General features: G+C 37.0%; 2 long non-coding RNA genes across 2 annotated transcripts in view; one reads left to right on the plus strand and one right to left on the minus strand.

Moving 5' to 3' along the window:
- The window catches only part of LOC136032782 (uncharacterized), a 33587-nt gene extending 30645 nt beyond the window's left edge, over nt 1-2942 (minus strand). Inside the window, exon 1 of the long non-coding RNA XR_010618780.1 lies at nt 2732-2942. This is a non-coding gene — a long non-coding RNA (uncharacterized LOC136032782). The remainder of the gene's footprint in view (nt 1-2731) is intronic.
- LOC136032780 (uncharacterized) lies at nt 1-27595 on the plus strand. Its single transcript, XR_010618778.1, has 3 exons — nt 1-109; nt 20667-20779; nt 27149-27595. It is a non-coding gene; the product is annotated as an uncharacterized LOC136032780 (long non-coding RNA).

A 27595-nucleotide genomic window follows, 5' to 3' on the forward strand; every position in this document is an offset into this window, starting at 1 on the left:
TTTTTTTTTTTTTTTTTTTTTTTTTTTTTTTTTTTTTTTTTGTAAACAGAAGGCTCTTAAGTGTCAAACAGAGGAGAGCATAATTCCTTCAACTTCAACAACTTTTTTTGTAAGTATAACATTCATAATTTTGTGTTTAGAAGGAAACAGAGGAGACGAACGTTTATAGCCTATTATTGGTTTTCCAGAATAAAATATGCTACAACAAAAAATTGCTTTGAATAAGAGAGGGCTTTGGGAATTGCTGCAAACCAAAATAATTACAAAGGTAAAAGTATCATTTGCAAACTATATATATCTTTGCTCTAGTAGGCTATGTCTCCTTCTGGATATAGGTTATGTTATTCCAAACCATTGCTTTTTGTAGCTGTTTTTTTTTGTAGGTCATGAAAATGCAAAATAGGCCTATGCTCAGAACTAAGCACTACAAAAAAAATATTGCATAGCCTACTTGTTAGGTCCTTAGTCTGCCCAGATTAGAATTAGGGGAAATTCTAGTCCATCGACTTCTTGCCATCTTGGAAAGTTGTTGGGCTAGTGAATTGAAACTTTCAGGGATGTGTCTACAGGCTAAAGTAGGGTAAAGCAACCAGTACTTTGACACTGTTCACTCTTCACACTTTTTGACATTTAATCTATTATAACTAATCTATTATACCACCTAGAAACTTGATTCTTTCACAGTTAGAATAGCCTCTGTTTTCTGAACAAGTAGGTTATTAATTTGAATAGTTTTGCTTTTACAGTTCTGCCTATTTTTGAATTTAGCAATAGCTGTTGGTTCAGCTAATACTGGGACATACATTTCTCTTGTTGGCAAAGATATTACACAATAATACACAATCTGAGACAGAGGCAGAGGCTTACTTTATCTTGGACAATTCCAAAAAAACCTGTTTAGACATTCTCTGCTGAGATCTATGACTCAGGCTCTTTGTCTTGGTATTAGATGGTTTAATGTCTTGAGATTTGTTATTTTAAATTGGTTTTTCAGAGGGAAAATAGTGAATCCAGGATTTTCTTTGGGGGGAGGGGGTGCATAATAGGTTGCTTGGATAAACTTACAAACAAAGAAATACCCTCAATTTAAAAATAACATTGACAATTTTGGATTTTAGGTAGGTAGTGGAAATGGTCTAAAGTGCTAAAGAGTTTTGCCTTTATTTTAATGATTTAGGATAAACAGAGGAGGCAATATGTTATATAATGCAGGGCTTTAATTGGATGAAAATAGGGTAAAATTCCAGTTAATTGACTTCTTTCTATCTTGGAAAGGGTTTAGGTTAGGATAATGAAACTTTCAGTGATAAATTTACAGACTACAATATGTCCTGGGGAGGTATTTTGAAGAAACTACATCCACTTCTTCTCCCTCTAGAGGACCCTGACCTTTGATGACCTTTAAAAATGTGTGTTATAAAAGTGAAATCTTGCAAAGTAGATCTTCTGCTTAATTGATGTACAACAAAATTGTTTTCAGTTCCTTAACTTTGTGCATTTCCATTTTATAAGGTTTTAAAGATATGCAAATACATTTCTCCTAAATTAAAAAAAAAACATTGATATGGCTCAAAATTCTACTCAAATAACAGGAATTGCATTTTCAGAACTAAAGGCAGAGAAAAAGCAACTAGTAACTGAAAATTAAGGTAAAATGTTATTTTGTCAAAATTTCATTAGGTTAGACCTGTCATGTAGGCAAATTTCAGGGCCTTCTAGAGGGAGGAGTGGATTTAGTTGCTTCAAAATACCTTCCCAGGACATACTTTAGTCTGTAGACTGAAAGCCTCACTTTCCTAACTAAACCCTTTCTGAGATAGCAAGAAGTCAATTAACTAGAATTTTACCAAAAATAGGCAGTAAAGTAAAGTGGCCACCATTTCCTCCCAAAAATTCAAAACTTAAATTAATAATTTTTGCACTTCTCATACATTTACTTTCTATTATACAAATCCCCTAAAAAACAACTAGACTATGTTGCAAAAGCCACCCCTCTTTGAAAAAAAACCCACAAAAAACCAAAACCAAAACAGGCAAAATTAATTAATTTGAGTTTTGGATTTTTGTGAGGAAATGGTGGCCACTTTACTGCCTATTTTCATCCAGTTAAAGCTGTGAATTATGTGATATATCACCTCCTCTGTTCATCCTAAGACATTAAAATAAAGACAAAATTCATTTAACACTTTAGACCATTTCTACTACCTACCTATGATGCATAATTTTTGAGGTTCCCTTTGAATTGCAGGTATTTCTTTGTTTGCAAGTTTATCAAAGTGACCCATTATGTGCACCCCCCTAAAAAAATCATGGATTAACAATTTTCTCTCAGAAAATCCAATTTAAAATAACAAATTTAAGACATTATACTGTCTAATAACAAAACAAAGTGCCTGAGTAATAGATATCAGCAAAGAATGTCTAAACAGGTTTTTTGTAAGCAACCCAGTAAAATGTATCAATTGGGTGTCCAAGATTAAAGTCTTATGTCCTAGTATTGGACATATTGTGATCCAATCAAAAATTCTGTCCCAGAATAGGTCTGTGTCCCAGAACTGGTTGTTCTACCCTAAATGTTAGTCTAGAAGCTTAATAGCACCTTTCCAGGATTGATTTAGGCCCTGTGTGCCTTTCTAAAGAGCAAGGCGTTCAGGTCTGATTAAAGCCACTAAAAAGACAGCAAGAAGCCCCTCAATTACAATTTTACCCACTTTATAATAGCAGTTCCTACCAGTTCTGGCTCCTTTCTTTAGAGTGACTTCTTTTAAGCAATCTAAAGGAGCAGCAGCTTTCACTCCTTCTGACTTCACTCCAAGAATAGAATTTCCTTTATTTTCCTCCTTCAATTTCATAAGAGCTTGGATCATTTTTTTTCTCTTCAAGAAACACCATCCTTTTTAGTTCAAATGGTTTTATGTTTCTCAGATCATTTTGATTGACATTTATTTTTCTATTGAATCTAGGCTTAAATGCTGAAAGTGAGTTTGAAGAGATGGCAGCAAGTGTTAATAATGATCTCAATGTTTTTCTGTAAACATTTCTTTCTTTAGAATTCTTGCTTTATGCAGAATATTGACTTGCCGTGCTTGAAGCTCTGCTTATTAACGTGCATGCCCGTGCTTATAATTATTTGCTTGCTTATATTATTGCTTGCTTATATATGTTCTTGTTGTAGGTGCTTGCTTGGGTTTCCATTAAACCATTAAACTAAACCGAAGATATTGCATGGTGTCAGAAGTAAAACAGTAAACATGGACAGCACAACACATCCGTCCTTGGACTGGTCATCGACGAACCTAAAATCGGCCTGGAAAAGGTTCAGACAACACTGTGAATTAATGTTCTCCGGACCACTGGAAGGCAAATCCAAGGCTGTCCAGTGTTCGTATCTATTGATATGGGTTGGTGATAAAGGAAGAGACATTTTCAGCACATGGACTCTAACAGATGCCGAGACAAACAGGGTTCAAGCGTACCTTAATAAATTCGGAGCCCATGTTGAACCCATATCAAACCCCATAGTGACAAGATTTACTTTCCACAAGCGAGACCAAGGTAACGAAAACATTGAACAATATGTGACCGACCTCAAGTTAATTGCTAATGACTGTGACTTTGGTACCAGCAGAGATTACCTGATAAGAGATCGTCTTGTCTTTGGAGTTAAGAGTGACAGGATTAGAGAGAAATTGCTAAGTGAAGGAGGGACATTAACCCTTGCCAGAGCAATAGAGATTTGCCGTGCCATTGAATCAGTACAGGAAACCCAAGCGGAAATGACAGCTGCTAATAAGACTTCAGTGCCCATGATGAAACAAGAGATAGATGCCCTGAAGAAACAGTACAACAACAAGGAATGCTATTTCTGTGGTGCACCTTATACCAAGAATCATAACTGCCCAGCCAGGGGCAAAACATGTTCAAAATGCAACAAACTGAATCACTTTGCCAAAGTATGTAAAAGCAAAGGTGTGAATGAAATAAGCCAACAAGAAGCAGGAACAAGTGCAAGTGAGTTCATAATTGATACTGTCAACAGCATGCTAGTGAAACATACAGATGGGCCAGATGCTGTAATAAGCATTGTTGACCAGAAACTAGACTTAGTCTTCAAAATAGACACAGGAGCTGAAGCAAATGTTCTTCCGGTCAGCGACTATAATAGCATGGTACCTAAACCTCGATTGCAACCAACAAAAGACATTCTAACAAGCTACTCCGGAGAAAGATTACAGGTTTTGGGGTTTGTAGAGCTATGCATCTGCTACAAGGAAGGTGAGAAACAGGTTCACCAGTTTCATGTGGTCAACACTGACCGCAAGCCAATCCTTAGCAGAAAGACAAGTCAGAATATGAAATTGATCAAAGTCATTCTGAATGTACAGAACGAACCTGCAACCTCAATGAAACCCGAAACGGCCAGAATACTGGAGGAATATGGAGATGTTTTTGAAGGTGTAGGAAAACTCCCAGGGAAGTGTAAAATCCACTTGAAAGAAGGAGCTGTACCAACAGTACAACCACCAAAAAGAGTTCCATTCGCCCTACAAGAAAAACTCAAAGAAGAACTTGATCGCCTTGAAGTCATGGGCATCATTGAGAAGACAACTACACCAACTGAATGGGTAAACTCAATCGTAGTCGTCCAAAAACCAAATGGATCTCTTAGGATTTGTTTAGATCCTGTCGACCTAAACAAATGGGTGCAGCGTCCTTACCACCCAATACCATCGTTTGATCATGTAGCAGCAAAATGTTCAGGATCTAATACATTTATTAAATTGGACGCAAGACAAGGATACTGGTCCATGGAACTAGATGAGGAGTCATCCCTCCTAACCACCTTTAGCACTACATTTGGTAGATATCGCTGGAAGCGATACCCATTTGGAGTCAAATCAGCACAGGACGAGTTCCAACGGAAGATGGAGGAAGTCTTTGAAGGACTCGACATTGGACTCATAATAGATGACATTGCTGGAACAGCAGCAAATACACAAGATCATGATGCTAAGTTGAGGCTGGTATTACAGCGAGCCAGAGAAAAGGGAGTAAGGTTCAACCGAGATGAATGTATTTTTGATGCTCTAAGCATTCCATACTTTGGGCACTTGCTGACCACTGAAGGGATCAAAGCAGATCCAGAGAAGACAAAGGCAATTGCGAACATGCCAGCACCAGAATCACACGAACAGCTACAGTTGCTCCTAGGCATGTACAATTATTTAGCAAGATACATCCCAAACCTCTCCACTCTAAACCACCCTCTCCGTGAACTGTCTAAATCCAAAACTTACGACTGGACAACCCAGCATGAGAATGCGAGGAAGCAAATCCAAGCATCAATCTGTAAAAACCTCTCATACTTTGACCATAAGAGCAGAAACGTAGAAGTCATAGTGGACACCTCTCAACATGGGCTAGGGGCCCAACTAGTCGTCGACAACAAAACGGTTGCCTTTGGATCCCGGTCCCTCAGCGGAGCAGAAAAACGGTATTCGCAAATTGAGAAAGAAATGCTAGCCGTAACATACGCTTGCAAACACTTCCGCCAATACATATACGGTAGAACAACCACTGTAACCACCGACCACAAGCCTCTTGAGTTAATACTTAAGAAGCCCATATCCAAGGCTCCACCACGACTTCAAAGAATGATGATAGCAGTTCAGAACTATGACATACAAGTCATATATCGCCCAGGCTCCGAGATTCCGGTTGCAGATGCCCTTTCTAGATTACACTTGCCCGAAACAGATCCAGACACACAGCATGACTCCGAATTTACAGTACTCAGCTTTTTCAGATCTGTCCCAATTCGCGACAACAAAATCCAACAAATCATAGAGCAAACCAGGATTGACCAGAACCTACAAGTGCTGGTCAAGACCATCGCTGAGGGATGGCCCGATCATCGCCATGAATGCAACACTGCAATACTCAAGTTTTGGAATCACAGAGATGAACTAACATACATGGATGGCGTGATTCTGAAGGGCGACAGAATCATAATCCCAGAAACACTGCAAAATGACATTTTAAACCAACTACATGCTTACCATCTAGGAATGGTCAAAACCAAAGAACGAGCCAGGATGGTAATGTTCTGGCCAAACATTACAAAAGATATTGAGAACATGATTGGCAGCTGCAGTACTTGTTGTACTATGGCACAAAACCAAGCCAAAGAGAGTATGATGACATCTCAAATCCCCACACATCCATATGAACATGTTGGAACGGATATTTTCGAATTCATGGGAGTTCAGTATTTAGTCACTGCTGACTATTACAGCAGGTTCATAGAAGTCGATAAGCTAACAACTAGCACGTCACAGCAAGTGATCACCAAACTGAAAGCCCACTTCGCCAGACACGGAATCCCGAAAACACTGACGTCAGACAACGGGACTCAGTTTTCGTCGAAGGAATTCAGAGATTTTATTGACAAATGGAGCATTGACCACAAAACGTCAAGCCCAAACTACCCACAGTCAAATGGATTTAGCGAAAAAACGGTACAGACGGCAAAAAGGATCATGTCCAAAGCCGTAGAACACCGGTTCGATCCGTACATAGCCATGCTGGAGTACCGTAACACACCAGTCGATGGGCTAGCCTCACCAGCACAGTTGCTGATGAGCTGACAACTCAGATCCGTTTTACCCGTTCTTCCCAGACACTTAAATTCCAAGGTCATCCCACCCTCATCTTTCCAACAAGCCAGAGAAAGACAACAGAAATTACAAACGGAGTCGTATAATAGACACTCAAGGGACCTAAAACCACTGCTCAAGGATCAGACTGTGTGGGTGAAGCTCGACCACAATGCTAGGTGGCAGAAAGCACTGATACTGGAAAAATACGAATATGCGCCACGATCCTACATTCTTCAAACAGAGAATGGAAAGGTCTACAGACGGAACAGGCGACAGATCAGAGAGAGAAACCAAAGTATGTCCACCGAGCCGCAGTTTGAAGCAACGTCCCCGGAACCCAGTATACCTGGAGATCAATCCCACATATCTCCTCGAGCCCAAATAGGAATTGAACATCCACATAGCGTCCCCTCAAGTCCCACAAATTTCCCAACGCCACCTCGTATTACAACTACACCCGCCGAAAGATTTGCTATACCACTAGCAGATACTGCCACTGCAGAGTCTCCTTCACGATCCCCTTCGCACCTAACCCAACGACCAAGACAGCCGCTACGTGGCACCACACGTTCTGGGCGAATTACGAAGCCACCCACCAGGCTCAACCTTTGATGTTATCAACAAAAGAAGGAGGATGCAGAATATTGACTTGCCGTGCTTGAAGCTCTGCTTATTAACGTGCATGCCCGTGCTTATAATTATTTGCTTGCTTATATTATTGCTTGCTTATATATGTTCTTGTTGTAGGTGCTTGCTTGGGTTTCCATTAAACCATTAAGCTAAACCGAAGATATTGCACTTTAGTTCTTATTCTTCAAAGGAGGAACAGCTGACAAAAAGAGAAAGCAATTAAGGGTGAAACAACTATGATTTTGATATTCCAAGGTTATGGTTTTATATAGTTAAAAACTTTGTCAAGAATCTGTTCTGATTTGATCAAAACACAGGGGAAAAACAGAGAATTGTTCAAGCACAAAAACGGATAGAATTTCCTCATAGATTACAAATTCTGGAAGGATTTTTGCAATGTGTAAATGAATCATTATTTTACTGCAAGACTAGAATATAATTTGCAATTTACTGCCAAGAAAAAAAAATACACTTCAAATATTTTCACTTTTTTTTCAATAAATAATAAATTCGACTATTTGACTTTATTTCTACTCAGTTTTGGTATAATGGACCTCTTTACTTTTCTTAGAAAATCTTGTTTGTGAAAAAAGATTTCTGAATTAATTTCTGTTTATTTTTTATTGACATGGTTTTTTTCATTGATTTTATATATATATATATATATATATATATATATATATATATATATATATATATATATATATATATATATATATATATATATATATATATATATATATATATATATATATATATATATATATATATATATATATATATATACACATCTTTACAGTTTTATCTATAAGAATCCATGGTCAGGCTTTCTAATTATATGCTGGAGAAACTTTTTCATCCATGATTAATCCTAAAGAAAATAAATAATTTAATTGTATGTCTCCTCAAGTTATCAGAAAAATAAATCAATACAATTCCCAAAAAATACTTTTCCTGCTTTCTGACAACTTGGATACACTCACACTTTTTTAATTTATTGAAATTTTAAAAGCAGAAGTATTAATAGTAATTCCCCCCTCCCCCTGTCGTTTTTTATATCAATTAGGTGTCTTATTGGAAATCATACACACATTGTCTTTTGAGTTTGTTGTAAACCAAAATTTAGTTTCAAAGCATGATGGATTGATTACATAATTGTGAGGGATTGAAATACCAAAGATCTCTGGAAACATAGTTACTGAACCATTTTACTAAATTCTATTTAGAAATTAAATATAAAAAAAACTATTTTTTTTTTTACTGAAAGAAGGAGTGACATTAAAACTTAAAACAAACAGAGGCGCCATTTGGGGGGGGGGGGGTCAGGGGCCTTGGTTTTGGCCCCAAAATCATGTGGGGGGGGTCAGTGGGGTGGGCAAATGCCCACCCCAGATTTTCCAGGGGGCCCAAGCTTCCACCACAAAGGGCCCTTTACCAGCCATAATAATCCATTATGCCCAACATAATCCATTCTGTCCAATGGATTTGAAATTACTGCACACCTATTAACCAAAGAGCGTAATTACTTGACAATTACCCTTGGGGTAATTACGCTATTTGCTATTAATTATTGTAAACTTTGAAATAAGGTAAGATACATAATAAAATTCTCGAGTTTTGTCAAATGCCCATTTCCTAGATGATTACGCGACACGAAGTGAGTCGGGGGGGGGGGGGCAAGACGGAGTTTATGCCCACCCCAAGATTTGGTCCAAATGGCACCTCTGAAAACAAACAGAAATTACTCCGTGTATGAAAGGGGCTGTTGCCTTCTCAGTGCTGCACTCTTTACGCTAAAATTTGACTATTTCTTTCAGTTCTACTTTATAAAACAGTAAAAAACTTTAGCGTAAAGAGCGGGGCGTTGAGAAGGGAACAGCCCCTTTCATACACAGAGTAATTTCTGTTTGTTTTAAGTTTTAATGTCGCTCCTTACTTTCAGTTTTAAGTTTTTTTTAAATTTAATTTCTGAATGTTTTTGAATTATTGCATGTTTTATTTTGGCTCTCCGCACATAAATTATTAAAATGAAATTTGTATATTAATTCTTTTTTTTTTGGCTAAATGGCTTTCTCTTAGTTTTGATCAGACGATTTTGAGAAATAAGGGGTAGGGAAGGAGGCCTAGTTGCCTTCCAATTTTTCGGTTACTTGAAAAGGCTACTAGAACTTTTAATTTTTAACAAAAACATTTTTATGGACTTGGTATTAACCAAGTGACATATAGCAGTCGCCAATTCTGTCGGTCTGTCGGTCCTAGTTTTGCTACTTTAGGCACTTCCAGGTAAGCTAGGACGATGAAATTTGGCAAGCGTATCAGGGATCGGACCAGATTAAATTAGAAATAGTCGTTTTCCTGATTTGACCATCTGGGGAGGGGAGTGGGGGCCCGGTTAATTTACAAAAAATATAAAAAATTAAGTATTTTTAACTTATCAGCGGGTGATTGGATCTTAATGAAATTTGATGTTTGGAATGATATTGTTTCTCAAAGCTTTTATTTTAAATCCCGACCGGATCTGATGACATTGGGGGGAGTTGGAGGGGGAAAACCTAAAGTCCCGGTTTTGCTACTTTAGGCACTTCCAGGTAAGCTAGGACGATGAAATTTGGCAAGCGTATCAGGGACCGGACCAGATTAAATTAGAAATAGTCGTTTTCCCGATTTGACCATCTGGGGGGGGGGTAGGGGCCGGTTAATTCGAAGAGAATAGAAAAAATGAAGTATTTTTAACTTATGAGCGGGTGATTGGATCTTAATGAAATTTGATGTTTGGAATGATATTGTGTCTCAGAGCTCTTTTTTTAAATCCCGACTGGGTCTGATGACATTGGGGGGAGTTGGAGGGGGGAAACCTAAAATCTTGGAAAACATTTAGAGTAGAGGGATCGGGATGAAACTTGATGGGAAAAATAAGGGCAAGTCCCAGATACATGATTGACATAATCGGAACTGATTTGCTCTCTTTGGGGTAGTTGGGGGGGGGGGGGAGTAATTCTTAAAAATTAGAAAAATGAGGTATTTTCAACTTACGAACGGGTGATCGGATCTCAATGAAATTTGATGTTTAGAAGGATATCGTGTCTTAGAGCTCTTATTTTAAATCCCGACCGGATCTGGTGATGGGGGCGGGGAGTTGGGAGGGGGAAACCTAAAACTTGGAAAACACTTAGAGTGGAGGGATCAGGATGAAACATGGTGGGAAAAATAAACACAAGTCCTAGATAGATGATTGACATAAACGGAACGGATCCGCTCTCTTTTGGGTAGTTGGGGGGGGGGGGGGGGTATTTCTGAAAAAAAAATGAGGTGTTTTTAACTTATGAACGGGTGATCGGATCTCAATGAAATTTGATATATAGTAGGATATCGTGGCTCAGAGCTCTTATTTTAAACCCGACCGGATCTGGTGACATTGGGGGGGAGTTGGGAGGGAGAAACCTAAAAATTGGAAAACACTTAGAGTGGAGGGATCGGGATGAAACTTGGTGGAAAAAAAACACGAGTCCTAGATACATGATTGACATAACCAGAACGGATCCGCTCTCTTTGGGGTAGTTGGGGGGGGGGGGGGGGTTAATTCTGAAAAATTAGAAAAAAATGAGGTATTTTTAACTTACAAACGGGTGATTGGATCTCCATGAAATTTGATTTTAGAAGTATATCGTGTCTCAAAGCTCTTATTTTAAGTTCTGGCCGGATCTGGTGACATTGGGGGAAGTTTGGGGTGGGGAGACCTAAAATGATGGGAAACGCTTAGATTGGAGGGATTGGGATGAAACTTGGTTGGAAAAATAAGCAGAAGTCTTGCATACGTGATTTACAGAATTGGAACGGATCCGCTCAATTACGGGGGGGGGGGGGGGTAATTCTGAAAAATAAGAAAAATGACGTATTTTTAACTTACGAAGGGGTGATCGGATCTTCATGAAACTTCATATTTAGAAGGACCTCGTAACTCCGATATTTTATTTTAAATCTCAACCGGATCAAGCGTAATTGGGGGGGGGGCAGTTGGGGGGACCGGAAATCTTAGAAAATACTTAAAGCGGTGAGATCAGGATGAAACTGGATTGGAAGAATAGAAACTTGTCTAAGATACGTGACTGACATAACTGGACCGGATCTGCTCTCTTTGGTGGAATTGGGGGGGGGGGGTAATTTTGAAAATTGAGGTATTTGTAACTTACGAAACGGTGACCAGATCTTAATGAAATTTGATATTTAGAAGGATCTTGTGCTTTAAAGTTCTAATTTCAAATTCCGACCAGATCCTGTGACATTCGGGGGAGTTGGAGGGGGGAACCGGAATTCTTGGAAAACATGAAAATTGGAGTATTTACATCTTATGAATAGATGCTCGGATCGTAATGAAATTTGATTTTTAGAAGGAATTCATGTCTCAGAGGTCTTATTTCGACCAGATCTAAATCTCGACCAGATCTTTTGACATTTTGGGGATTTGGAGGGGGAAATCTTGGAAAAAACACTTGGAGTGTAGGAATCGGGATGAAGCTTGGTGGAAATAAACATATGTCCTTGATACGTGATTGACAGAATCGTACTGGATTCGCTCTCTTTGGGGGAGTTGGGGGGAGGGGTTCAGTGATTTGGCGAGTTCGGTGCTTCTGGACGTGTTAGGGCGATGAAAATTGGTAGGCGTGTCAGGGAGCTGCACAATTTGACTTGATAAAGTCGTTTTCCCAGATTCGACCATCTGGGGGGCAAAAGGGAGAGGAAAAATTAGAAAAAATTAGGAATTTATAACTTACGATTGGGTGATCGGATCTTAATGAATTTTGATATTTAGAAGGACTTTGTGACTCAGAGCTCTTATTTTAAATCTTGACCGGCATTAAGCTTCTTATTTTCCTTCTTAAATCAGTCTATTCCTTCATAGAATTTTGTAAGAGCTCATACCGTATGATCTCTTGGATCTTTGCTCTTCTCGCCTCGTCACAAGTGCCATATGAGCTCTTAGCTCTTGTTATTAGTAAAAAATATATATAACTTAAGAATTAACTTACATAACAAACTTCTATATTCCTATATTTTTATTATGCATATGAGGGGGTTTGTCCCCTTGTTAATACCTCACTCTTTATTCTAAAGCTTAAGTTTTGTCCCAATTCTGATCAGAAAGACTGTAGAATAAATAGTTGAAATTACTAAAAATACTTTAGCATAAACAGCAAGGTATTTAGGAGAAGAAGAGCCTCTCATATATGTAATAATCTCTGTTCGTTTTAAGTTTTAATGTTGTTCCTTACTTTTAATTGAAAAAACTTTTTCATTGTTTTTTTTATTATAGTAATGCTAGAAAATCCTGTGCCCTTTTCATTGAATTTCTTTTCCCCCTTGACATGTTCTTCCAAGGAAAGATCCTCCCACAAAGTCCCCTCCTTTACCCCCCCCCCCCCCCCCCCTCCCAACCAAAAAAACAACCTGTAAGCATCTGTACACTTCCCAATAACCATTACTGTATGTGAACACTGCTCAAAGTTTGGAACTTGCAGCCCCTCCCCTGGGGACTGTGGGGGGAGTAAGTCATCCCCAAAGATATAGTTATTATGGTTTTCGACTATGCTGAACAAAATGGTTATCTCAAAATTTTGATTCGGTGACTTTTGGGGGAAAATGAGCGTGGGAGGCGGCCTAGGTGTCCTTCAATTTTTTGATCCCTGGGAAATAAAACAACAAATAAACATGCACCCATGATCTGTCTTCTGGCAAAAAATACAAAATTCAATATTTATACAGATAGGAGCTTGAAATTTTTGCTAGAGGGTTCTCTCATACACTAAATGCAATGGTGTGATTTTCGTTAAGATTTTATGACTTTTAGATTGTGTTTCCTCCTATTTTCTAAAATAAGGCAAATTTTCTCAGGTTCGTAACTTCTGATGACAAAGACTAAAATTGATGAAACTTATATATTTAAAATCAGCATGAAAATCTAATTCTTTTGGTGCATCGTTTACTATTAAAATTCCGTTTTTAGAGTTATGTTTACTATTGAGCCGGGTGGCTCCTTACTTACATTCATTACCACAAACTGTTTGAAAAAAAAAACTAAAAAAGAAAAAGCCTAAAACTGAAGAAAAGAAAAAAAGAGGAAAGCATAAAAAAAGAAAAAAAAACTAATAAAGAAAAAGAAATAAAAAAAGAAAAAACTAAAAAAAGAAAACACTGAAAAAAAGAAAAAAAAAAAAAAAAAGAAAAAATAAGGTCAACGGCAATCACTTAAAAAACTAAAAAAGAACAGGTTTCAGTTCTTTTCCATTTTCTCTACCACCATATATTAATCAAGTATTCAATAGTACAATCTGTTTTAACAGTTACCACAGTACATTGGCTTTGATGCTCTCTATTGAATTCGAAAGATGTGAGTTCAAGTCATTTTGCATTAATCTATATCTATATTCTATACTGACTGGTGCTAGCTAGCACCCCAGCTAGCGGCACGCGACAGGCTTTATATATGGATTCTCATTGTCCCTTGTATTCTTACCACAGACAATTTTCTGTCTTTTCATATAGCAGTTTTTTCAAAGATATTTGATTATTAAAGCAAATCCAATTAATAACAATAATTTCTACTAAGTTTCAAACTCTTGGTTTTTCTTTTTTAAGATTTTTATAATTGCTTTAATCCATTGTCAAAATATATTCAAATATTTTTGCTATTACTAGTTTTTTCTCTTTAAACAGTTTAATATAATTTAATAAGATCCTCTATTTTTGCTTTTGCAAATTACTGAAATGAAAGCTTCCTTATATTGCAAAATATTTTATTACAATTTTAATGTAATTTTATTTTATTGCAATTTGATTGTAATTTAAATATCGTAATGTAGATTGGATCTAAAAACTTCTACAGTAGGGCTTGCTGATATAATGAATCTAATAAGGTTATTATCGCTACACTGCTTGCCTTTTTGGAGGTGTTTGCAACAGGTTGTAAACACTGCCACTCGTTGCTTTAGTGCTACGCGCCCTAGCAACATGTATGCCAGGTTATAATTTTTAACTGCATAAAACTTATGGATATACAACGTATGTATATACAACAAATATGTGGTTATTTTTAACTGCATAAAACTTGTGGATATACAACATTCTTTGCTGTTCCATTGTCTGTGTATATAAATAGATTGTCCAGTTTACCAATTCTTGAGAATGTAACATAAAATTGTCCATGCAAAAAACAATTTGTATTAAGATTTATACTGCATTTTTCTCATGATTGCCCCTGAGCTTTGTTTATGGTGATTGCAAATGCTAGTCGAATTGGGAATTGCAATCTTTTAAATTGAAAAGGCAGATCTGTTGGAACCATGGGAATTTGAGGAATAAGAACAGCCTCACCCTCAGAAAGCACTGTCAAAATTGTTGCTTCTATTAAGTTTTCCATTGTTTTTTTTTTTTACAGCAAGTTTCTTTGGTGGATTAAGATTTCGCAAAAGTATTATTTGAATGCCAGTTTAAGTTATAGCATGTGTGGTGGAAACCCTGGGAGATCCAGGGAATTTAAAAATTCTGATGGATAGTTAAACGCTTCATTGGATTCCAGAACTGTGTTGACTGACTTGTAAATGACTGCCTGGTCTCAAATCTTGGTCAGAATAATATTGTTGTTTTTGTGGACGTGTTTTTTCGTGGCTGCTAGAATCGCTCGTTCACTTAACCTTTTATGATTTCTATGATTGGTTTGAATATCTGGAAATACTTTTTCAACCAAATCATTTTTTTGACATCTCTCACTTACAGAATTCAGGAGGTAGTTGTATACGTCCTAAAATTGAGTCAACTGGGATCTTTCTGTTTCCAATTGCCAGCAATTGATCTGAAAATATTTTAGCAGAGTGATCGTTTTGCAATCGGATCTGCATATTTATAGTTAATTTTAATGTCTTTACGTGAACCCATAAATTAGAATTTTTCAGGCAAGCATTCATCGTGTCCACAGGTGTCGATCTAGAAATAACAGGTAATGTTTTCCTGAAATCTCCTGCAAGCAATATTAATGTGCTGCCAAATGGTTTGAATTTTCTTGGAAATCCTGCAATGATCAGTCAAAAGCCTCAAGCAATTTTTTTGTACCATTTTGCACTCGTCCCAAACAATAAGTTTGCATTGCTGCAATACTTTACCCATCCCAGATGATTTGGAAATGTTGCATGTGGGAGTTTCTGTAGATTGCATATTCAGGGACAATTTCAAAACAAAATGAGCAGTTTACCCACCAGGCAACAATGCTGCAGTTATTCTGGACAATGCAAGGGCCAACGCTATGTCATTTTTATATCAAATTGATGCCAGAATCAATCCTAATAGCAACGTTTTACCAGAACCACCTCGCACATCCAAGAAGAAGATTTCTCCAACTTGGTTTTTGACACAATGCATTATCTCATCATAAATGCCTTTTTGTTTTGACGTTAACTTAGAAATATTTGTTTGTATATACGTCAATAGATCAATCATGTTGTAACTTTGTTCACAATCCGATTATACACATGTAGAAATAGCAGCAGTAAAAATAGGTGAAGGCTTTCCCAAATGCTTGAGAAGTTTGTTTGCCATATATAAGCACAAATCTTCAATCATAATTAAAGTGAAGTTATAAATTTCTGTTGTAAAATTCAAGATACTCTCTAGCCGTATTTGGTGGTGTATATCCTTGGTCATTTGTGATTTGTATTTCTATTGTAACTCTGTAGGAGATGGAGGAGAGCAAGTTGTCAATATGACTCAAAATAATGCACAAATTTAACTTGGAATTGACGTTTCACACGCGTCATTGATGCAGTTATCCCAGTGTTGGTTGTTTTTCAATAAATTCAGAGCTTGGCATGTACTACGGTAGGTGTCATGTATAGTCTCGTTTACAGTTCTCAAATAACCAAAAGATGTCAGGCCGGGTACATTAACCAAAACCAGATGGATAAAGAAGCATTCATCTTGATTGGTGTGAATGGTGCAGAGTCCTCCTATCATGGTTTCTTTGACGATCCTAGGTTGGCCATTGACTGACTTACCCTGTTTTCAACGTGCTAATGATTTCTTATTAGAATTCCACAATGTAAAACGTAGGCACTTCAGAATACAGCAGTTTTTTGCAAGAGAATCATTTTGACATAACGCAGAGAAAGCAGTTAACGCTGTATGCGGTGGATTCAGAGGTTTTTGTTGCATGTTGGATTCCGAACAATAAACACATTGACCATTCAGTAAATGTACCGCAGTAAAAGTCAACAACAGCTGGACTTCGTTCATGTATCGGAAATGAAAGAATTTGCCACACAACTTCATTGATGCTTATATATCTCCCAGCCCAATATTGTACAACTTTATCAATATCACTGATTTTGGACTGCAAGTCAAAAACTACCAAGTTCCTACCTTTGCTGACGTATTTACATATGTATTTGATTGCCTTTATAGAATTACAATATTCCACGTGTATGTGTGCATTGTATATTTTCGGTAATAAAGGTGAATATGGAACAACCCACCGTTTATGTACTTCGATGGTGGTACTGTTATGCTTCTTTATTATTGCTGTTTTACCGCCAAATTTAGTAGATCTTCTAGATTGTGGGTAACCAGCGTTGCTGGTAATTGTGTTTGGTACTAAAAGTCGAGGATATTGCTTTGTGCATCTTCTTTTGGCCATGCATGATGATTTTTTATTCAGTTCATCTCAAGGTCCATATACCATATTTTTTACCACAATATCATATAAGCCCTTATGGACATTTTCATCAGGTATTTCAGCGAAAATAAAATTGTCAATTTTATTAGAAGTAATTTTATCATGTAGCTAGATTAAAATATTTGCGTGTGGCAATTCTCGTTTTTGCCATTCCACTGAGTTCATCAAACGCCGCACTGACCCAAACACTTTAGGTTTTACTATGTAGTTTATCAGTGATTTCAACTCTTGCCAGAAGACACGGGCCGTAATGTCATGTCTATGAACCACCAATTGTCCTTGAGGTAAAAGCTGCAGTATCTCGTCCCACGATTGATTACATGTAAATGTTATAAATAAATCTGGACGACCATAGAGACGAACATACGCAATAGCATCTTGAGCATATTCATGCATATGATGGGGACTGCCAGCATATGACTAAGGTAGAATCGCTAATCTTCCAACGTTAGTGGTATTACTGTCATTTACAACCGCAATCTTGCACATGAATGTATTGTTCAGAGCAGAGCTTGGTCTGATTCAGACGGATAAATAGCAAAACGTTCTGATTCAATCTTTGTATACATATCAACGATGTATTGGTGAAACAATTGATGGCATTTTAAAATATAAATTTCGTCATTGGGACAAATCATTAGTCTATAGGAATAATAATTCATTTCATTGCATTTCTTATCCATTTGTTTGTTAGTGGATGGATCTATCAATTTATTATTAAAGTGATAGCCATCAGCTCCATCCCAAAAAATGATAGGATATTGTTGGGCATCGTAGCGTTGATGAGTTTCAGCAATTCTTACCAACTGAGCGTTTCGCTTATGAAGAATAATATCTCGAGGCAAAAACTGATCACCGACCATAACGATTGCCACTTCTTTGATAGTTGGAGCATTGTATCTACGCACTTGTTTGCCAATAGGCGTTTTGTCAGCGGAAATAACAATTTTATGCGTATCAGTAGGCATCACATCGAATACTGTTTTGAACAGGCGCACTAAATCTTTGTTTTCTTGGCAAAGATGTTGCAATTGGGAAACAATAGACCTTTCAACATCGGGAGAAATTTTGCAACGTGCATTCAATTCAGAATTGCTATCCCTGATGAAGTACAGTTGTAAAAATTTATGACTCCCACCTGAGAATGGTAGAAGGGACCATGCTCTAAGATAAATTTGCCCTTTTCCTTTGAAAGTAGGCATAAATTGATCTTGATTTTCGATTTGGGCACTAAACGACGTCATTTGGAAATATGAGTTATATTTTCGGATGTTTGAATAAAAAACGCTTTGATTCTGACGTAGTTCCAGTAAGCAAAGTGTTCAATGGCTCTGGTGGTGCAGGCAGTTGAGGAAGTTTAACTTTTCCTGAGGCGCAACACATTCGCATTGTTTCACCATTAAATTTCAAGGCCTTGCAATAGGGACAAATTTTAGACATAGTCCCGATTTGAGCACATCTACTCAAGCTATAATCATCGACTGGGCTGTACCTGAATGCCAGGCGATAATTTTCAGGTTGCTCTTGTGATTTCTCGGCACGCATTCTTTTGGCATTATCTCTGAGCCTCAAGTTTGCACGATGTTCGTGTGATTCCTTGGCACTTCGATTTCTCTTTGAGCCGCGAGCCTGTTTTCACGTTGTTCTTATGATTCCTTGGCACGATTTTTTTGGTAATTTCTTTTTGAGCCGCGACCCTGTTTTCATGTTGTTCTTGTGACTCCTCGGCACGAATTTTGTTATAATTTCTCTTTGAGACGCAAGCCTGTTTTCATGCTGTTCCTGTGATTCCGCGGCACGCTTTCTTTTCTTACTTTCGCTATTTACTGCAAGGCTTTTGGCATTAACTCTTTGAGCAGCTTTCGTGGCTGTTTCTTCTGCCATTGTAGGATTTATACTAAAATTTCTCTTTGAATTAACTGTTTGAGCAGCTTCCTTGGCTGTTTCTTCTGCCATTGTAGGATTTATACTAAAATTTCTCTTTGAATCGCCCCCTTATATAGGACAAGGGATCTTCTGTTGATTGGATCTAGCCAAAGCATTTGGTAAAGTATGGCACAGGAGACTAAATTCTAAACTCTGTGCAATGGGCATCCACAATGCTGTTGTCAACTGATTAATACAATTTCTTACTACTAGAAAGCAGGTGGTATGGGTATTCACAGACAGCATATTGATTTTCTTCTCTGGATCAATAGATGTTAAAAGTGGAGTGCCTCAAGGAATGCATTTAGATCCAATTATTTAATATGTACATCAACAATGCACTTTCAATAATAGAGATTCAAGCTGATCTTGGTGCACTATCAAAGTGGGTTGCTTAAACTCTCAGTTTTGTAAAAAGAATGTTTTGCAGGGGATCTCCAGCTGTGATCACCAAGCTTTTAAAGGGCCTGATCAGACCTAAATTAGGATCTGAGATGTTTATTGCTACTATAGTCAATAAGGTTGAGATATAAATTGTGGAATCAGTACAGCAGCGTTCAACTAAATGCATAAAGTGATTCAACATCTCCCATATTCTACCTGATTACATAAGCTCAAAATACCCTCATATATAGACATGGGATTGTAGATGGAATAATGGCTGACCAGTTAGTCTGTGACCAGAGTGTTATCCCTAACTTGTTCCAGATAGTTAGTTTGCCAAGTACTAGAGGCAATTCCTTGAAGCTTTACCAAAAACATGCAAACACCAAACTGCAAAACAAATTATTTTCTAATCATGTAGTCAATCTATGAAACTCCCTTAGCTTGAATGCTATTGTGTCGCCCGGTGTTGAAGTCGTCAAGTCTGCCGTTGACAAAGATCAGAGCAGGAAGTCTTGGATCACACTATGGGATGCACCTGACGAATCAAGTCATCATCATCATTGACCTGTATTTTTAGGACTTGTCCTTATTGTTGGCCAGTGTGATTTAAGGTAAAATATTGGGATGGAATAGGAGCATGTGTAGGTTTGTGTAGGCTGCATTGGGCTCAGGTGGCTTGGTGCTGCAGTGAGCTATTAGTAGTAGTAGTTGACATAATGCATTAGTAAAGTGTATATGTAGCAATCACTTGGTAAAAGACACTGGATCAAATTATTCTTACCATCAAATACATAGGAAGCAAATACTAGATGTCATGTTTTTAGAGAAAGTAATGTCTGTGTTATAAAATATCAAACTATTCAATTTTATGTTTAGAGCAAAGTAATATAATATGAAATTTTGGGGTGGAATAATAAAGCAATGGCTTGTATATTTGGTGCATTTCAAAAGAAACAACATTAATTGGGTGTCAGATATTGGAGAATAATGATGGTTTAAGCAGATATAGCTTTTTTGGAGTTTCATTAGGAATGTGTCTTCTTTTTTAATATTTGTTCTTGTCCTTTTAAAGTTTTGATGACTGCTGGCGAAGAAATAAAACCAAAATGCTGCTTTCACTACAATTATATCAAGAAAGCCAACCAAAGATTTTTGCCAATCTTTATTGCTAAAGCAGCAATAAGAAATGAGCAATGAAAAAAGTAAAATGCAGCTTGTATGAAAATAATTTTCATTATACATTTTTATTATAGGTATTAATTTTGGTGATTTTTATATTAACAGTTAGTAACTATAAATATTATATTTATTATTTATAACTTGACTGTTATGCATTTTCATTATAGTTCTTTCTTGGATGGTGTCTATTCTTAGATGTTGCTATCTTTAACTCCAGTCCAGATTTTTACAAGAATCCATTGCATGTGTGTGGCATCATAGGCACCCTCTCTTTGATTATGTAAGACTTTTCTTTTCGGTTTTATGTTTGTATCCCTTGTCTGTAGAGATGGATTTTTTAATTTTTCATTTTATATAATTGGGTTTAGAAATGTTTGTAGCAAGTAATTGCAACTCTCTTGTATATAAAATAAAAATCCCTTTTGTTTAATTTTCTTCTTGCTTATAGACATATCTCTTTATCTCATAAAGATTCATTGCAGTGACAAATTGTCATAATGCTTTTGGCTTTGACTACCCTGCATCTAAAAGTTTAATTTCAATATTAAGAGACATTCTTTACAAATATGAACAAGAGCTAAGAGCTCATATGGCACTTGTGACAAGGCTGGACGAGACAAGAGCAAAGAGCTCATATTGTATGAGCTCTAGCAAAATTCTAAGAATCAATACATTGAATTAGAAGGAAAATCGGAGGCTTAATGCCGGTCGGGATTTAAAATAAGAGCTCTGAGTCACAAGGTCCTTCTAAATATCAAAATTCATTAAGATCTGATCACCCACTCGTAAGTAATAAACATTTCATTTTTTCTACTTTTTCCTCTCCTTTCAGCCCCCCAGATGGTCTAATTGGGGAAAACGACTTCATCAAGTCAATTTGTGCAGCTCCCAGACACGCCTATCAATTTCCATCATCCTAGAATGTCCAGAAGCACCAAACTCGCCAAAGCACTGAACCCCACCCCCTAACTCCCCCAAAGAGGGTGGATCCAGTACGGCTACGTCAATCACGTATCTACGACATTTGCTTATTCTACCCACCAAGTTTCATGCTGATTTCTCTACTCTAGGCATTTTCTAAGATTTCTGGTTTCCTCTTCTAACTCCCCCCAATGTCAACAGACCTGGTAGGGACTTCAAATAACAGCTATGAGGCATGAGTTCCTTCTAAATATCAAATTTCATTAAGATCCAGTCACCCGTTCTTAAGTTAAAAACTCCAATTTTTTTTAATTTTTACAAATCAACACCCCCTAGTTCCTCCAAAGTTAACAGATCCGTTCCAATTTCGTCAATCACATATCTATAACTTGTGCTTATTCTTACCATCAAGTTTCATCCCGATCTCTCCGCTCTAAGCATTTTCTAACATTTCTGTTTCCCCCCTCCAACTCGCTTTGTCCCCGGATCTGATTCAAATTGACAATTTAGCATCTAAGACATAAAGATCCTTCTATATATCAAGTTTCATTAAGATCCGATCACTCATTCGTAAGATAAAGATACCTCAATTTTCACATTTTCCAAGAATTCCAATTTCCCCCTCCGACTCCCCGTAAGGTCACCCGATCTGGTCAGGATTTAAAATAATTGCTCTAAAGCACAAGGTCCTTCTAAATATCAAATTTCATTAAGATCTGATCACCCGTCCGTAAGTTAAAAATTCCTCGTTTTTTTCGAATTACGACCTCCTCCCCCCAACTCCACCAAAGAGGGTGGATGCAATCCGGTTATGTCTGTCACTTATCTTGGGACATGTTTTATTCCTCCCACCAAGGTTCATCCTAATCTCTGATTTAAGTGTTTTCCAATATTTCCGGTCCCCCCCCCTCCCTCAATGACACTGGATCCGTTCGGGATTTAAAATGAGAGATCCGAATTACGAGGTCCTTCTAAATACGAAACTTCATTAAGATACAATTACTCCTTCGTAAGTTAAAAATACCTCATTTTTTCTAATTTTTCAGAATTAACCCTCCCCCTCCTCAACTCCCCCAAATAGAGCGGATCCGCTCCGGTTATGTCAATCACGTATCTATAACTTTTGTTTATTTGTCACACAAAGTTTCATCCCGATCCCTCCACTCTTAGGCGTTTTCCAAAATTTTAGCCCCCCCCCTACTCCCTAATAGGTCACCGGATCCAGATTTGAACCGTTCCGGTTATGTCAGTCATGTATCTTGGTCTTGTTTTATTCTTCCCACCAAGTTTCATCCTGATCTCCGTGCTTTAAGTGTTTTCCAAGAATTCCAGTTCCCCCCAACTCTCCCCCCCCCCTTAGTGTCTCTGGATTCGGTCGGGATTTAAAGTAAGAGATTTGAGTTACGATGTCCTTCTAAATATGAAATTTCATTGAGATCCAATAACTCCTCTGTAAGTTAAAAATACCTCATTTTTTCTAATTTTTCAGAATTAACCCTCCTCCCCCCTCCAAACTTCCCCAACTGAGCAGATCTGTTCCGGCTATATTAATTACATATCTACGACTTCTGCTTATTTTCCACACCAAATTTCGTCCAAGTCCCTCTACTCTAAGTTTTTTCCAAGATTTTATGTCTACCCTCTCCAGCTTCTCCCAATATCACTGGATCTGGTCGGGAACATCAAACATCAAATTTCATTAAGATTCCGTTGCCTGTTCGTAAGTTAAAAATACTTCATTTTTTCCAAAAAAAAATTTCGAATTAACCGGCCCCCCATTCCCCCCCCCCCAGATGGTCAAATCGGGAAAAAGACTCTTTCTAATTTGATTTGGCCAGTCCCTGATGTGCCTGCTAAAAATAATCGTCCTAGCTTACCTGGAAGTGCCTAAAGTAGCAAAACCAGGACCGACAGAATTTGTGATTGCTATATGTAACTTGGTTAATACTAACTGCCATAAAAACAAGGCTTTAAGGATTTTATAAAGATCTTACATTTTCTTTAGTATATTGAAGTCAGATTTAGTTCAAAATTCCTGGTTCCAGTCCCTCTAGAACAGTGTGAACCTGGCACACATGCCAATGTGGCATATATTTCCAGTCTGGGGTAGTCATATTTCCTTGAACAAATTTTTTTGGAAGATTTGTAAAATTTCATTACCATCAATTTAGACTTTGTACCATATCACTATTATTTATTACCCACGGTACAATATACTAAACTACAGAGTACAAAATAAAAAAAAAAGATCATAGTCCATGTAGTAGTATGACACTCTTGCCTTTATATTCTTATATCTATATTCTTGTATATGTATATATGTATGCTCTTGTATTTTCTTGTATGTGCATATATATATATATTTATATTCTTCTTATTCTTGTATAGTAGCCCTATTCTTATATGTAGTGCTCTTGAGTTTGACTTAATTATGCACTTTAATTTCTGTTTGTTTAGTTCTCATTTATTCATTAATAATTATTTCATGTACATAAATATTATAATATTTATAATGTGAAATCAGCAATATGTTTCTATGGAACATCTTTAGAATTCAAGAAATATTATACAGAGGAGTGTTTTATGCTAACCTTGATAGCTTTTTCTTTAAAGAAGGTAACCTTTTTTGGTAGCTTAAAGTCAATTTTTCTTTCTTTTCTTTTATTTATTGGAAGAAATTTTCTGATGAGAAGATGATACAATTTGATCATATTTGTATTTGTTCAATCTTTTTTGAAAGTTCTGCAGTTTTTATGGCACTTGGTATTAACCAAGTGACATATAGCAATCGCCAATTCTATCGGTCTGTCTGTCTGTCGGTCCCGGTTTTGCTACTTTAGGCACTTCTAGGTAAGCTAGGACGATGAAATTTGGCAAGCGTATCAGGGACCAGACCAGATTAAATTAGAAATAGTCGTTTTCCCGATTTGATCAGATCCCGACCGAATCTGATGACATTGGGGGAAGTTGGAGGGGGGGGGGAACCTAAAATCTTGGAAAACACTTAGAGTGGAGGGATCGGGATGAAACTTGATGGGAAAATTAAGCGCAAGTCCCAGAAACATGATTGATATAATCGGAACCGATTCGTTCTCTTTGGGGTAGTTGGGGGGGGGGAGTAATTCTTAAAAATTAGAAAAAATTAGGTATTTTCAACTTACGAACGGGTGATCGGATTTCAATGAAATTCGATGTTTAGAAGGATATCGTGTCTTAGAGCTCTTATTTTAAATCCCGACCGGATCTGGTGACGGGGGCGGGGAGTTGGGAGGGGGAAACCTAAAACTTGGAAAACTCTAATAGTGGAGGGATCGGGATGAAACATGGTGGGAAAAATAAACACAAGTCCTAGATAGATGATTGACATAAACGGAAAGGATCTGCTCTCTTTGGGGTAGTTGGGGGGGGTATTTCTGAAAAATAAAAAAATGAGGTATTTTTAACTTACGAACGGGTGATCGGATCTCAATGAAATTTGATATTTAGAAAGATATCGTGGCTCAGAGCACTTATTTTAAACCCGACCGGATCTAGTGACATTGGGGGGGGGAGTTGGGAGGGGGAAACCTAAAACTTGGAAAACACTTAGAGTGGAGGGATCGGGATGAAACTTGGTGGGAAAAGAAAACACGAGTCCTAGATACACAATTGACACAACCAGAACGGATCCGCTCTCTTTGGGGTAGTTTGGGGGGGGGGTTAATTCTTAAAAATTAGAAAAAATGAGGTATTTTTTAACTTACTAACGGGCGATTGGATCTCCATGAAATTTGATATTTAGAAGGAAATCGTGTCTCAAAGCACTTATTTTAAATCCTGGCCGGATCTGGTGACATTGGGGGAAGTTTGGGGTGGGGAAACCTAAAATGATGGAAAACGCTTAGATTGGAGGGATTGGGATTAAACTTGGTTGGAAAAATAAGTAGAAGTCTTGCATACGTGATTTACATAATTGGAACGTATCCGCTCAATTGCGGGGTGGGGGGGGATAATTCAGAAAAATAAGAAAAAATGACGTATTTTTAACTTACGAAGGAGTGATCGGATCTTCATGAAACTTCATATTTAGAAGGACCTCGTAACTCAGATATCTTATTTTAAATCTCAACTGGATCAAACGTAATTTGGGGGGGGGGGCAGTTGGGGGGACTGGAAATCTTAGAAAATACTTAAAGCGGTGAGATCAGGATGAAACTGGATGGGAAGAATAGAAACCTGTCTAAGATACGTGACTGACGTAACTGGACCGGATATGCTCTCTTTGGTAGAATTGGGGGGGGGGGTAATTTTGAAAATTGAGGTATTTGTAACTTACGAAAGGGTGACCAGATCTTAATGAAATTTGATATTTAGAAGGATCTTGTGCTTTAAAGTTCTAATTTCAAATTCCGACCAGATCTTGTGACATTCGGGGGAGTTGGAGGGGGAAACCGGAATTCTTGGAAAACATGAAAATTGGGGTATTTATATCTTACGAATAGATGATCGGATCGTAATGAAATTTGATTTTTAGAAGGAATTCATGTCTCAGACCTCTTATTTCAAATCCCGACCAGATCTTTTGAGATTGGGGGGAGTTGGAGGGGGAAATCTTGGAAAAACACTTGAAGCGGAGGAATCGGGATGAAGCTTGGTGGATAGAATAAACAAATGTCCTTGATACGTGATTGACAGAATCGTACTGGATTTACTCTCTTTGGGGGAGTTGGGGGGAGGGGTTCAGTGATTTGGCGAGTTCGGTGCTTCTGGACGTGCTAGGGTGATGAAAATTGGTAGGCGTGTCAGGGAGCTACACAATTTGACTTGATAAAGTCGTTTTCCCAGATTCGACCATCTGGGGGACAAAAGGGAGAGAAAATATTAGAAAAAATTAGGTATTTATAACTTACGAGTGGGTGATCGGTTCTTAATGAATTTTGATATTTAGAAGGACTTAGTGACTCAGAGCTCTTATTTTAAATCTTGACCGGCATTAAGCCTCTTATTTTCCTTTTTAAATCAATCTATTGATTCATAGAATTTTGTTAGAGCTCATACCATATGATCTCTTGGCTTTTAGCTCTTCTCGCCTCGTCACAAGTGCCATAAGAGCTCTTAGCTCTTGTTTTTATTAGTTTTTAGTTTTTTTTTTTTAATTTTTTTGTAGTTTTTACCTTTTTTAGTTTTTTACCTTTTTTAGCTTTTTCAGTTTTTTTAGTTTTTTTTTTTGTAGTTTTTACCCTTTTTTTTAGTTTTTTTCTTCTTTTGTATTAATGCTAAAGTCAAGGTTCGAACCTGAAACCTTTCGAACCTAGAACCTGGAACATAACGCGTTACCATCTCAGCTATATCGGCTTGAATACTTTCGTTTTTGAATTGGTATATGATGAAATAATTCAGACTTCATATTAGGACAGACAGACAGACAGACATCTAGTATGTATATAAGTGTGTATATATAAGGTGTGTACCCCAACAGCTAGTATATATATATATATATATATATATATATATATATATATATATATATATATATATATATATATATATATATATAAATATATATATATATATATATATATATATATATATATATATATATATATATATATATATATATATATATATATATATATATATATATATATATATATATATATATATATATATATATATATATTGTTCTCTGTTTTCTTTTCTTGTATTCTTTATATCTTTAATCTCCAATTGAATGACATCTTTTTTTTAGGTTGAAAAAAGCTGAGCAGTAAAAACTTCTGTGAATGAAGTCTGAACCCTGTTGCCGTCTTTTTGTGTGATTAAATAATAAAAAAAAACTAATTTTTTTAGCTGAAAGTAAGGAGCGAAATTAAAACTTAAAACGAACAGAAATTAATCCGTATATGAAATGAGTTGTCCCCGCCGCAATCCCTCGCTCTTTACGCTAAAGCTTTTAATTGTTTTAAAAAGTAGAATTGTGGCAAAGAGTCAAACTTTAGCGTAAAGAGCGAGGAATTGCGGCGGGGACAACTCATTTCATATACGGATTAATTTCTGTTCGTTTTAAGTTTTGATGTCGCTCCTTACTTTCAGCTAAAAAAATTAGTTTTTTTTTTATTTAATTTCTGAACGTTTTTGAATTAATGCATGTTTGGTTTTGGCTCTCCGCACATAAATTATTAAAATGAAATTCGTA

Source organism: Artemia franciscana, chromosome 11 (genome assembly GCF_032884065.1).
Source record: "Artemia franciscana chromosome 11, ASM3288406v1, whole genome shotgun sequence".
In the NCBI taxonomy this organism is placed as follows: Eukaryota; Metazoa; Arthropoda; class Branchiopoda; order Anostraca; family Artemiidae; genus Artemia; species Artemia franciscana.